This window comes from Prionailurus viverrinus, chromosome X, assembly GCF_022837055.1.
Source record: "Prionailurus viverrinus isolate Anna chromosome X, UM_Priviv_1.0, whole genome shotgun sequence".
NCBI classification, from domain to species: domain Eukaryota; kingdom Metazoa; phylum Chordata; class Mammalia; order Carnivora; family Felidae; genus Prionailurus; species Prionailurus viverrinus.
The window spans coordinates 102,346,670-102,359,622 of record NC_062579.1 but is presented as its reverse complement, the minus strand read 5'-3'; the positions used below and the strand labels follow the sequence as shown (position 1 = coordinate 102,359,622).

The window sequence follows — 12,953 nt, the reverse complement described above, 5'->3', positions numbered from 1 at the left end:
CTCCCTATACATCTGTAGTCTTTAGTACGGGAACCAGCACATAGTAGTTGCTCAATATGTTTGCCAAATGAAAAACGCTTTAAGTACAAGGTATAAAGCAAACGTGATGCTAAAGCAGTGTGCCTAAAAACAATCATTTCCTCATTTTAATCGTCTTCTTGATCAATCCCACTCACCACCTAGTTGATTTATTTATAAGAGTGATGTTTACCTCTATTTTGGCACTTACAACTGTCTCCCTCCAAATTCCTTGTTTTTAAACATTTATTCTTTCTCTAGTAGACTTCCAGTTTCTGGAGGGCAGGGGATGTTTCTTCTGTGCACTGTATACAATAGGCACTCAATAAACATTTGTTAATTCCTTACTTTGTGCATAGCTGTTTACCATTGGCAAGGCTCTTCACGGTAACCCAATGAGATAAGCAAAGCATTATTCTCTTCACCTCTTCACTTACTTTAATTAAAGAAACTGATTGGGGTGCTGTTTCAGTTGGTTAAGCATCCCACTCTTGACTTCAGCTCAGGTCATGATCTCACAGTTCATGGGTTTGAGTCCCACATCAGGCTCTGAGCTGACAGTGCGGACCCTACTTAGGATTCTCTCTCTCTCCCCCTCTCTCTGCCTCTCTCTCTCTCTCTCTCTCTCTCTCTCTCTCTCAAAATAAACAAATTAAAAAAAAAGAAACTGATGGTCAGAATTCACCAGAGCCTCACCTATCTTCAAAGAGTGGGCAAGGATCAGGGCTGAAAGGCCTCCCGCTTCTTGCAGGGAGGTCTTTTGCTCCCTCCCCTGGTTCTCCCCATTTGGTTCATTGCTGTAAACCACCTAATTGAATGGGTTTGGGAGTTTCGGGGAATTTTTGATGTTTTGTTTTACCAATTTCAACTGCTATTAGCTTGCAATATAACATAAAGCAAGCCTCGTACAGCATGCTATATCTTTTTGTGAGACAGCTACAATCTAGATTTTAAGAAAGCTTCTCAACTCAAAACCGTACTTTGCAGTTTTTGACCTGTTTTAATTGAGATATAATTGACATGTAACATGACATTTGTTTCAGGTGTATAACATAATGATTTGATATTTGTATACATTGTGAAATATAATCAAATGTTTTTGACAGTGAGTAGTGGAGATCTTTCAGAGCCTGGCCTTTGGTGATGCAGGACCCTCTTCTGTTTTCTGGAGCTAAGACAAAGAAAGTAATCTTTCTCTGGAGCCAGCCCAGAACCTAGATCTAATTACATCAAAATACACATTGGCTTAGTGGTTAGTCAATCACATAATTGATGTGAAAAAAACAATACTGTGCATTTTATACCATGCATTATAATTCTTCAACGTCCATTCAGTGACATTACTGCATTCAGACCGTCCATCAATTCTGAGAGGAAAGGTAAGGCAAACATTTTTATCCCCAGGTGAAAGATAAGAAAACAGTCCAGAATAATTAATTACCTCGGGTTGGATAGTTACTATTTCCTTGGCTGTGAAAAAAAAAATTGAGAAGCCTGGAGACTATTTAAAATAACTTTTATCAGCAACCAAGGTGAATATGAGCTGTGAGTCAAAAAACTTGAAGCTCAATCAAACCAACCAACCACATAACAAAAGAGGGGAAACGCTCGTGTGGTTAACTGGCAAATTCGGAAGGGTTATTGTTGAGAAACAGGTGTCAAATAAATGAAATGTCAGTTTTATTACATTAGTCTCTGGCAGGCAAGTATGGAAGGCAACGGTGCACTCTGGCTGGTTGGTTCAAACGGTGTTGCAATACCAAGAAAAGAGAAAATAAATTGTACTAATGTTTCGTACATTGCTCACTGCACAAGAACTTCTTCAACGCACCACAGAAAGGGTTCTTTTATGATCCTTGGCAAACTTGAAGGAAGATCCTGATTTCTATCACGATGCCACATAACTTTTCTGGACCTCGGTTTTTTCATCTATAAAATGAGGGAAATGATGGTTATTCCATAGTGGGTTGCTGCGGGAGTTATCCAGCTCAACGTCTAGCGCATAATGCAAGGCGCCGGTGAGGGGCAAATGAAAATCGCTTGAAAGTAAGTGTTACTTGAAAATGTCTTCCTTCAGAAGTGAAAGATATCACTTGTCACAAAAACGTAATGACAAGGAATAGTTGGGTATAATATTTAACTGCTGATAACATAGCTGATGTTGCTAACTAAACAAACAGTGAAATCATAAGTATGCTAGGCATGTGCTGTTGTCTTTCAAAGTGCTTCCCTTGGGAGGACATCTACTTGTTCTTGTGATGCTCAAACTATCTCTAGGAATAAGAATTGCCTTCAGAGCCAACTACAGGGTCCTCAAGAAAGTCAATCTCATTTCTTAATTGTCACACTTCATTTTTAACTCAAAATTTATGGCCTAGCTCTATCACTTGTCTTATTCATTTGACTTGGCTCTAAATGGCATGTGGCCATTCCCAAACACATTGTCTGCTCTCCAATGACCAAAGTCTATTCCAACTGAGTAAATTTGAACATGTGCCACATGCTATGAAGGCAGTTATCAAGTATCTTCAAATAATCTTTCAAGGATATTATTTCAAAGAGGCTACACACATGCCTAAGTTCCGGTGTATTTGTTTTTCAATTAATGTCATCACTTCATATTAGCAGTGTCTAAGGGGATATTTGGAGCAGAATAATTGGAGTTGAAGCTAACGCAAACATCATAGCCTTGTTTTGTTGTTGGAAATGTGTCACTCTCCCTGATATGCCCTATCTCTATCTCTGTACTAGAGGCCTTCTTGACTTCTGGTGGCAAATGTTTGCTAAGTGTTCATGGGACCATTCAACTCCTTACTTTGATTTTTAAGAACATGGACAGTGTTTTATACAACCTTGACTCCCACAAACAACCCAGAATAGTGTCTCATACTGAGTAGAGTCATAGATTCATAGACTAGGAGTGCTAAAGAGAACCTTCAGAGATTGAAACTCCAAGCCAGGAAGTGATGAATCTGGGTTATATACTTCTCAGTCTACTGCTGTAGCCAGCATACCACATTTGAATGAATAAACTCAGATGTCCTGGTTGCTTATTATTTGGATGAATTTGGACATCTCGTATGGGTTGGCAGTCTTATTTCTATAGCCTCCTCTGAACCCTGATTTACTGCTGCAAATACGTTATACTTTGGTAATGATGCTCCCAGTCTAAGCCCCCTGCCCCTCGCTTCCTAGCATGATACTACAAATGTATTTTTCTGGGTGCATAGGCAAAAATCAGCACAATCTGTGTTATCTAAAACTAATAATGTAGTTGGTTTACCTCTAGCCCATATAGAATAGTAAGTAAATATTGTCCAATTAGCAGTAACACCCAAAATAGGAGATTGTGTTCAACCACAGTGTTGGTTTTTAAATGATGTGATTTTGTGATGTGATTATGTGATGATTATGGGAGGCAAAAGTCCAACCAGATGAACTAAATTTTAATATTTAATAAAATGCTGACTAAAGGACAAATCAGCTAGTTGTTTGGGGTCACTTTCCACTCCATAAAAATATCACTTCTAAATGACCCAACTATCTACTGTCACAAATCTGCCACGCCCCTTGTCTCTTAATTCATGGGAATATGCTGTGGTTTAGTAAGAAAGAGTCTTTCTGATACTCTCCATTCTGAAACTATCCCAGGTAGTGACTCTGAATTGGACTCTCCCCCTTTAGGTAGAAGTCTAAGTCTCCTGTTTTTCTTCATTCTCTACCTAGTCCATCCCCTATATGGTTCTCTTACCTGCTCTCATCTTGCTGACCCCAAGGCAAATTCAATGAGTGCCTGAAAATAGCTCACAAAGTCCAATTCAACCAAGAGCCCTTGATGTGCAATGCCAGGATACAGGAAGCAGACTCTTCAGTTAGAGCTCCCTTTATAATGTAAACAAATTCCTGTAGGAATTGGATCCAGGGAATCCATCTTTTAAAGAAAGACATGGAGGGGCGCCCGGGTGGCTCAGTCCATTGAGGGACTGACTCTTGATTTTGGCTGGGGTCATGATCCCAGGGTGGTGGGATCAAGCCTTGCTTTGGGCTCCGTGCTGAGTATGGAGCCTGCTTGGAATTCTCTCTCTCTCTCTCTCTCTCTCTCTCTCTCTCCCTTTCTACTCCTCTCCCAAACTCCTGCACTTTCTCTCTAAAATCAAATCAAATTTTTAAAAAGGCTTTAAAAATAAAAGACACAGAGACAAAATACTCCTCAGAAATCATTCAAATTTTAACATGAACTTGTACATACTCCTACCCTGCTATTAATGGTATGGAAGGCTCTCACGATAGGCATTTGAATGAAAAAGAAACAGGGTACAAAATACTGTGTGCAGTGTAACAATATATATAGGTATGTCCTGCTTTTCAAAAGTTTGCATCACACCACTTTCCTTTTATGAAAGACATACATTGATACCCATTTTTGCTAAGCGATAGAAATCCAAAGCGGATTTTTGCTTTTAGGAAAAAAGAGGAAACACAAGGAGAGGGTTGAGTGTTGGTTTGGCGGTGAGCTTTTGTAGAGGTGGCTCATTCCCGGAGCAGCGAGAGTGGCGCCTCCCAGCCCCTTCCCTGGCGACTACCTTCAGCATGTCAGCATCCAGCCACCAAAGCTTTGAACCATTGTCTGGGAGCATCTGTCCTCTATCTGGATTTATTTTGTCCCTCCATTAGCAAGATGTGTACTAAGGTACCAGAAAATCCTAAGAGAGGTGATTTTTTGGACCTGGGAATGCTCAAATTTTTCCCCATATAATGAATGGCAATTGTCTCTTAGCTTTAAGCCATTTCAGCTTATGAAAAACTTCATAGGGATGCTCTAGTTTTGGGTAGTGGGGAAAATATGTATATCTTAAATATAGTACGGTTGATATGGTGTGATGAGAATGGTCCTTTACTTCTGTGGTCTTCCTCCCCAAATCCCATAACCCCAGTCTAATCATGAGAAAAACATCAAGCAAACCCCACTGAGGGACGTTCTATAAATACATGACGAGTACTCCCCAAAACTGTCGATGTCGGGGTGCCTGGATGGCTCAGTCAGTTAAGCAGCTGACTCTTGGTTTTGGCTCGGTCATGATCTCATGGTTCTGAGTTCGAGCCCCTGGTTGGTCTCTGCACTGACAGAGTGGAGCCTGCTTGGAATTTTTCTCTCCCTCTCGCTCTCTGCCCCTCCCGGGCTTGCTCTCTCTCTCTCTCTCTCTCTCTCTCTCTCTCTCAATAAATAAATAAATAAACATAAACATTTTAAAAACCTGTCAATGTCAACAAAAACAAAGAAGGTGTGAGAACATGTCACAGCTAGGAGGAGCTTAAGAAAATAGGACAACCAAATGTAATGTGGTAACTAATAGATGAGATCTCGGGCAGATAAAGGACATTAGCTAAAAACTAAGGAAATGTGAAAAACATATAGACTGCTATTAATCATAATGAAGCAATATTGATTCATTAATTTTAACAAGTGTACCATACTAATGTAAGACGTTAATAATAGGGGAAACTAAGTGGGGGCTATACGGGTACTCTCTGCACTATCCTCACAATTTTTCTACAAATCTCAATCTATTATAAAAGAAAAGTTTCTTGAAAAATACACAACTGTAGCTACCTCTGGGTAGAAGGATTTTAGGTAAACTTTATGTTCTTCCTTTCCACAGTTCATAGTTTTCTACAATATGTATGTATTGCTTTAGTAATAAGAAGAAACGAAAATTTCTTTTTTTTTTTTTGAGAGAGAGAGAGAGAGAGAGAGAGAGTGAGAGCATGTGAGTGGGGAGGGCAGAGAGAGAGGGAGGGAGAAAATCCCAACCAGGCTCCACGCCCAGCATGGAGCCTGACGTGAGGCTGATCTCACAACGGTGACATCATGACATGTGCCAAAACCAAGAGTAGGAGGCTTAACTGACTGAGCCGCCCAGGCGCCCAAAACATTTATTTCTAAAAGTATGTGAATCTATATTTTATTCATCACAAGAACATCTGCATACATTTAAACACTGCATATGTGTACCAGATCTATTCATTGTGCAAAAGGTTCGTTGTTTATATTGATTTGCAAGCCCCTAAAGGATCCACGGCCCTTAATTAATTAGAGGAGAATAGGATAAGAAGTGGGAAAATAATTCATGTCCCTGTAAATTATGAATAGTGGGACTCAGTTCACACTTAAAAGACATTTCCTAACCTTTTTCTCTTAAAAATTTATTTTTGAGAGAGAGAGGGAGACAGAGTGTGAGTGGGGGAGGGGCAGAGAGAGAGGGAGATACAGAATCCCAAACAGGCTCCACGCTGTCAACACACAGCCCAACTTGGGGCTTGAACCCACAAACCATGAGATCATGACCTGAGCCAAAGTCCAACGCTTCACCGACTGAGCCACCCAGGCACCCCAACATTTTCCTAACGTTCATCTGTTCTGGCACCCAAAATGTGCCAAAAAAGGATTTACTTTTCAAGCTGAATTCTCCTATTTGCACATATTTAATTTCAGTTTTCGAATTTACATAAATTGTAGAGAGGAAGAAAATAAAGGGCTTTATTTCCTGTTAGGTACCTGGCATGCTGTCATTGGTGAGTACAAGTTTCCTTCCTTACCTTCTTCTTTGTCATTAGGCCTGTTGCTCTTATATTTTTTGTAGCACATACTTGACCTCAGGTGTCACCCTAAGTGTCCAAAAATTCATCCCCCAAAACATGGTTTACAGTGTAATAGGTGGCTGAAGGGGCCAGCATAAACAAAGGATAAACCTCACTTTAATCTATCAAAATTTGGGGCGCCTGGGTGGCGCAGTCGGTTAAGCGTCCGACTTCAGCCAGGTCACGATCTCGCGGTCCGTGAGTTCGAGCCCCGCGTCGGGCTCTGGGCTGATGGCTCGGAGCCTGGAGCCTGTTTCCGATTCTGTGTCTCCCTCTCTCTCTGGCCCTCCCCCGTTCATGCTCTGTCTCTCTCTGTCCCAAAAATAAATAAACATTGAAAAAAAAAATTTAAAAAAAAAAAAAAAAAAAAAAATTTGTTATGAAATACTCCCTAGATGATGGGGATACAGGGTCCGACACATAGTACTGGTCAAGAAATATTTGTTGAGTTAATGAGCAAGGTTCCTGTCATCAGGGAGTTTATACACTAATGAAAAAGCAGACAAACAGACAATTAAAATACAATGTGTAAGCATAGTGTTCTATGGGAGCAAAGAAGAGGGGTGCCTTCCCTTCCCTGAAGCAGTGAAGGGTGGCATCCTCAAAGACAAGACAGTTAAGCTCAAATCTAGGGGAGAGAGTAGGCATTAAATGGGAGAGGTGATGAGTATGGGGTGGGAGAATTTGGAAAAGAGGAAGGTACAGAGGCAAATATGCTCATGGTCTGTCTAAGGAATAATTTATGTAGGGGGTGGTTCCTGTTGAGAATTCATAAGTGAAAAATGTTTTAAAGTCTCTTTGGAACCAAATTAAGGAGATCCTTGAATATGTACTTCATCTTGGAAGCAATGAGGCATTACCACTTTCCTGTCTGAGTGGGGCACTGACTGATGTATGCAAAGTAGTATTTGAGAACAGCATTCTAGAAATCTTGGGTTGACCTGGAAGGGAGAAAGCGCAAGGTAGAAAGGGGAATTAGGAGGCTGCTGTAGTGAGAGGTGATGAGAACCTGAGCTGAGATAATGAGGCTGAGAATAGGAAGAAGTGGTGGCAAATGCATGCAGGAAATACTCATGAGGAAGAATCAACAGAATTTGGTGGCCTGACCAAGTGTGAAAGGGAAAGGGAGATAATCCATACACAGATACTCATTGAGTACATGTGCTTCATCACTTGATTTGACTTGCCTCGGTTCTAAACTAGATCTTGCATCAGAATCCCCTGATGGGCTTAATTCAAACACAGATTCCTGGGCCCAACCCCTGAGTTTCTGATTCAGCAGGTCTTTGATGAGATCTGAGACTACATTTCTAACAAGTTTGCAGGTGATACCAATGCTACTGCTCTGGAAACTATACTTTGGAACCATTGGAGTATGGACTATGTCATACCATTTCTAGCAAACAGGCCATTAGAATCACATTTTTAGTCTTTTCAACATATGGTACTAGAACAACTAGTTAGCTACATGCAAAAGAATGAAATCAGACCCTTACCTCATCATATATGTATATGTATGTGTATATATAGGATGATACCCAAAGTCCTATTTTTAATAACTGGTGGTGGTGATTGACTGTGATAGGAAACACAAAAGGGGGAAGTTCTGGAGATCAAAAGAAAAAACAAGGAGGGGCACCTGGCTGGCTCAATCAGTAGAGCATGTGACTCGATATCCAGGTTATGAGTTGGAGCCCCACTTGGGTGTAGAGATTGCTTTAACACACACACACACACACACACACACACACACACACACACGGATATGCTGAATATCAGACGTAGTAAGTTTGAGATGCCCTTACCATCAGCCAACTCCCTTGGCTCTCAAAATGATCGTCTGGGTTAAATTTGTTCATCTTGTCCACGTGGGAAGAGCATTCACTGAATTAATTAGCCCAAGTGCTGTCATCAGCTTGAAAATTAGATTTCTTGGGGCGCCTGGATGGCTCAGTCAGTTAAGCGTCCAACTTCGGTTGACGTCATGATCTCACAGATTTGTGAGCTCCAGCACGCATGAAGCTCTCCACTGTCAGTGTGGAGCCTGCTTCGGATCCTGTCTCCCTCTCTCTCTGTCTCTTTCTCTCACTCTCTCTCTCTCTAGCTCTCAAAAACAAACATTTTTTAAAAAGGCAAATTAGATTTCTCTTTTTAAAATGATTTATTATCCAGACTTTTAGTAACTGGTTCACAGGAGTCGGTTCACCCCTGTACCCTCACCTTCAAACTTCTAATCCCTCAACTTTCCAGGTGACACAAAACGGAGTCCAGACTATTAAAAGCTGGAGGTCAAACTAAGACCTATAATTCCTCAAATCTTGGTGGTTTCTCTAAGGGGCCCACTTAGCAGCAACAACCCAGCCTCTCACTCAGTGAGGCTGTCACAGCAACAAGGATGTGTGTTGTGCCTTCTTTGTTTAAATCCAGGAAATGGACTTTATTTTTATTGTTATCAAAATTTCGAAAATAGAGAAAACAAAAGGGGGATGTTTCTAGTTTAATCTTTTGCTGCCACCTAGTGCCAGAACTCAGCATATTCAGCTAGCTGCTCCAGATAAGAAAAAAAATTAACAAGGTTTAATGCATCGCCACCAATTCGAAACAGACAATAACAATGAGCTATTTTAGCAAACAGTATCTATCTTTAAATTAATTTTTCACAGTGTTTCTCACATTTTTAAAGATTTGATTTTTAAGTAATCTCTACACAGTGGGTGGGGCTTGAACTCTTGACCCCAAGATCAAGAGTCACAGGCTCCATCAACTGAGCCAGCCAGGCTCCCCAGTATTTCTCAAATTTATAGATCAGCCGTTTCAAGCATTCAGGCACCAGCCCTTCTAAATTACTGAGAATTCAATTTTCAGGCAATTTCTTTCTAAGCCTCAATTTTGGTTACCTGCTGGGGGGATTCCTGAGAGCACTTGGAGGCCCAAGTAGGTCAGAATATCACTTTCTGTTAGTTGTGAAGCACTTGCACAAATTCTCCTTGGAAGGGGAGTCAAATGGGACTGGAGTCTATAATGGTCTCATAACCATACTTTGCAACTTTTTTAAAGATGTATTTTATTGTTAGAAAGAGAGAGAGAGACTGTGCAGGGGAGAGGTGCAGAGAGAAAGAGAGAATCTTAAGCAGGCTCCATGCTGGGGTGGGCCTCCATCCCAAGACCCTAGGATCACCACCTGAGCCGAAATTAAGAGTCCAACGCTCAACCAACTGAACCACCGACGTGCCCCCATACTTGGCAACTTTTAAAGAATCTTCAATTTCAGATTAAGGGTTTATACTATATAGCTGAAATTTAGCCTGCAATGTAATTATTATAAATTGCCATTTCTCAAGAAGAATAAAATAGTAAGTGGAGGAGGGGAAGAATGACTTTTTTCCTAGCTTTACTGAGACATAATTGACCTATAACATCGTGTAAGTTTAAAGTGTACAATGCGATGATTTCATATGTGTGTACTTTGTGAAATGATTACCACAATATGGTTAGTTAATACATCCTTCACCTCGCATAGTTCCCTTATTTGTATGTGTGCACACACGTGTAGGGGTGTGTGTGTGTGTGCGTGTGGTGAAGATTTTTACGACCTACTCTCTTAACAACTTTCAAAGATACAATACAGTATTGTTAGCTGTAGTCACCATCCCCAGAACTTATTTATCTTCTAACTGGAAATTTGTACCCTTTGACTATCTTTACCCATTTCCCTCAATGACCTGTCCCTGCCAACCACTAACCTACTCTCTGTTTCTATGAGTTTGGGTTCTTCTTGTTCTTTCAGATTCCACGTATAAGTGAGACCGTAGCATATTGGTCTTTGTCTGACTCATTTCACTTAGCATAATGTCTTCTGGTTTCATCCATGTTGTCACAAATGGCACTATTTCCTTTTTTTAAAGGCTGAATAATATTTTATATATATTTCCATGTCTCAGCTGTTGTAAATAATGTTGCAGTGAACACGGGGATGCAGATATGTCTTCAAGAGAGTGATTTAATTTCTTTTTTTATTTATTTAAATTCAAGTTAGTTAACATACAGTGTAGTCTTGGCTTCAGAAGTAGAAACCAGTGATTCATCACTTACATACAACACCCACTGCTCATCCCAACAAGTGCCCTCCTTAATGTCCATCACCCATTTGCCCCATCCCCCCACCCACCTCCCCTCCAGCAACCCTCAGTCTGTTCTCTGTATTTAAGAGTCTCTTATGGTTTCCCTCCCTGTCTATTTTCATCTTATTTTTCCTTCCCTTCCCCTGTGTTCATCTGTTGTGTTTCTTAAATTCCACATATGAGTGAAATCATAGGATATCTGTCTTTCTCTGACTGACTTATTTAGCTTCAATTTCCTTTGTAGATAAACCCAGAAGTGGGATTGCTGGATCAATTGCTAATTCTATTTTAAAGTTCTTGAGGAACCTCCACACTGTGTTCCATAGTGGCTGCACCAATTTGCATTCCTGCAGACAGTGCACGAGGGTTCTGTTCTCTCCATATCCTCTCCGACACTTGTCATCTCTTGTCTCTCTGATAATGGCCACAGGATGACTTCCTATGGCATGCGATAATTTTGAGAAAACTGGCATATTTGCATACATATCATTACAACCAGGGTTTGAACTATTGTGTGGTAATAAATCGTGTAGGTGGTAGAAGCATTTGAGAGGATTACATTTGTATTTGTAGATGGTGTAGTTACAAGGGCAAAGTAAGACATGAAAAGTATAAGGTTTGTTAAAATAAATGTACCAGTTCTCTGCTTGAATCTTCTGCGTCCACCAGCTGTGCGAGCTTATGTAAGTTACTTAACTTCCCTGCGCCTAGTTTCCTCACCTCTAAACTAGGGATGATGACAATAGTACTTGCTGCGAGGATTGAAGTGTTCCACCAGATTCTTGACACCTAGTGAGTGCCCGATAAATAATAACTGCTATTTGTAATAATAGCATTAAAAATAATTAAGCTTACCCCTCGCCTCCTCCCATGGAGTTAAATATGGTCCCCCTGGAAGAGAAAGAGGCTCCCTGTTGTAAATGCTCCAAGGCATTTGGGAAGGTAATTGCGGCAACCTCAGCATCAGCAGCAGGTGCCACAGACCCAAGGTCAGGTGGTCCCTGGCAGGTCGTGCAAGCATGTTCTCAGAGAAGACATGGAATCAGTAGGAACAACCAGCCTTGCTCAAGGTCAGAGAAACAGGAGAATAAAGCCCGAATTCTTTAACATTGTCTTACCACCCATTCGCTACTTTATACTCCAGAGAAACAGAACTTATTGCTGTGAAACAAGGTGGTGAATATGTTGTAGGCTCTGGGGACAGACTGGCCTGAGTTTGAATTCTAGCTCTGCCACCAATAAGCTATGCAACTTTGTAGAAGTTACCTAACTTCTCTGAGCCTTACTCCCTTCATTATAAAATTGGGAATGATAATAATAGCACTTAACTCTTGAGGCTATTGCAAGAATTAAATAAAATGATGTGGTGTAAATCACAATGCCTGTCATAGAGTCTGTCATCCATAAATCCCTATCATTATACCATGAAATCATCCAACTTGCCCCAACATCAAATACGGCCTTCATATTTGAAGTAGCCTGGTAGTTTCGAATGAATTGCAATAATCTGAGAAGTACGTCTTCCCTGTCTTTAGCTTTCTAAAGTTCAAACCTGACCGTAATCACCGTTTATTAAACACCATATGCCAGGCGTTTAGGTACATTTTCTTAGTCTTTGCAACACCTAAATGAGGCAGACATTATTTTCCCCTTTACACATGCCAAAAGGGAGGCTCAGAGAAGGTTAAGTAACTTTCCCTGGGTCATATAAGCATCACGACCAATATTTGAACCTGGGCCTGGGTGCCGAATCCCCTACTTTCGCTCAGTGTAGTACTCCCTGACCTTTGTAAAATCACCTTCCATGACTTCCAACAGCCTTCAGGGGAAAGGTCACACCCCTCAGGTTACTACACAAGGCTTTGCTTTATCTGGCTCTACTGCCCCCCCCCCCCCGACCCTTCTGACCTCCTCACCTACAGCCCAATCACCTCCTGAAAAAACAAAACAAAAACACAACCTTCCCTAATGCCCTTCCTGAGTCTCCCAGAGCACCCTGGCCATATCTGTATCATGACACTTGTCACATTGTAGTAACTATTGATTTCATTGTATGTGTTCTTCGAAAGGCCATGAACTCCTTAGGACACTGTGTCTTATCCATCTTTTTATTCCCATTATCTGGCAAAGTGCTTGCCACAGAGTAGGAATGTAATCAATGTGTATCTAATGACT

The 12,953-nt window shown here is 40.9% G+C and overlaps 1 protein-coding gene across 1 annotated transcript in view; it reads right to left on the bottom strand.

Moving 5' to 3' along the window:
- Window positions 1–1,033: 1,033 nt before the first annotated feature.
- The window catches only part of LOC125157068 (atherin-like), a 17,840-nt gene continuing 5,920 nt past the window's right edge, over window positions 1,034–12,953 (bottom strand). The window contains exon 3 of the mRNA XM_047843297.1: window positions 1,034–1,947. The gene's annotated coding sequence lies outside the window, so the exon portion shown is untranslated. The remainder of the gene's footprint in view (window positions 1,948–12,953) is intronic.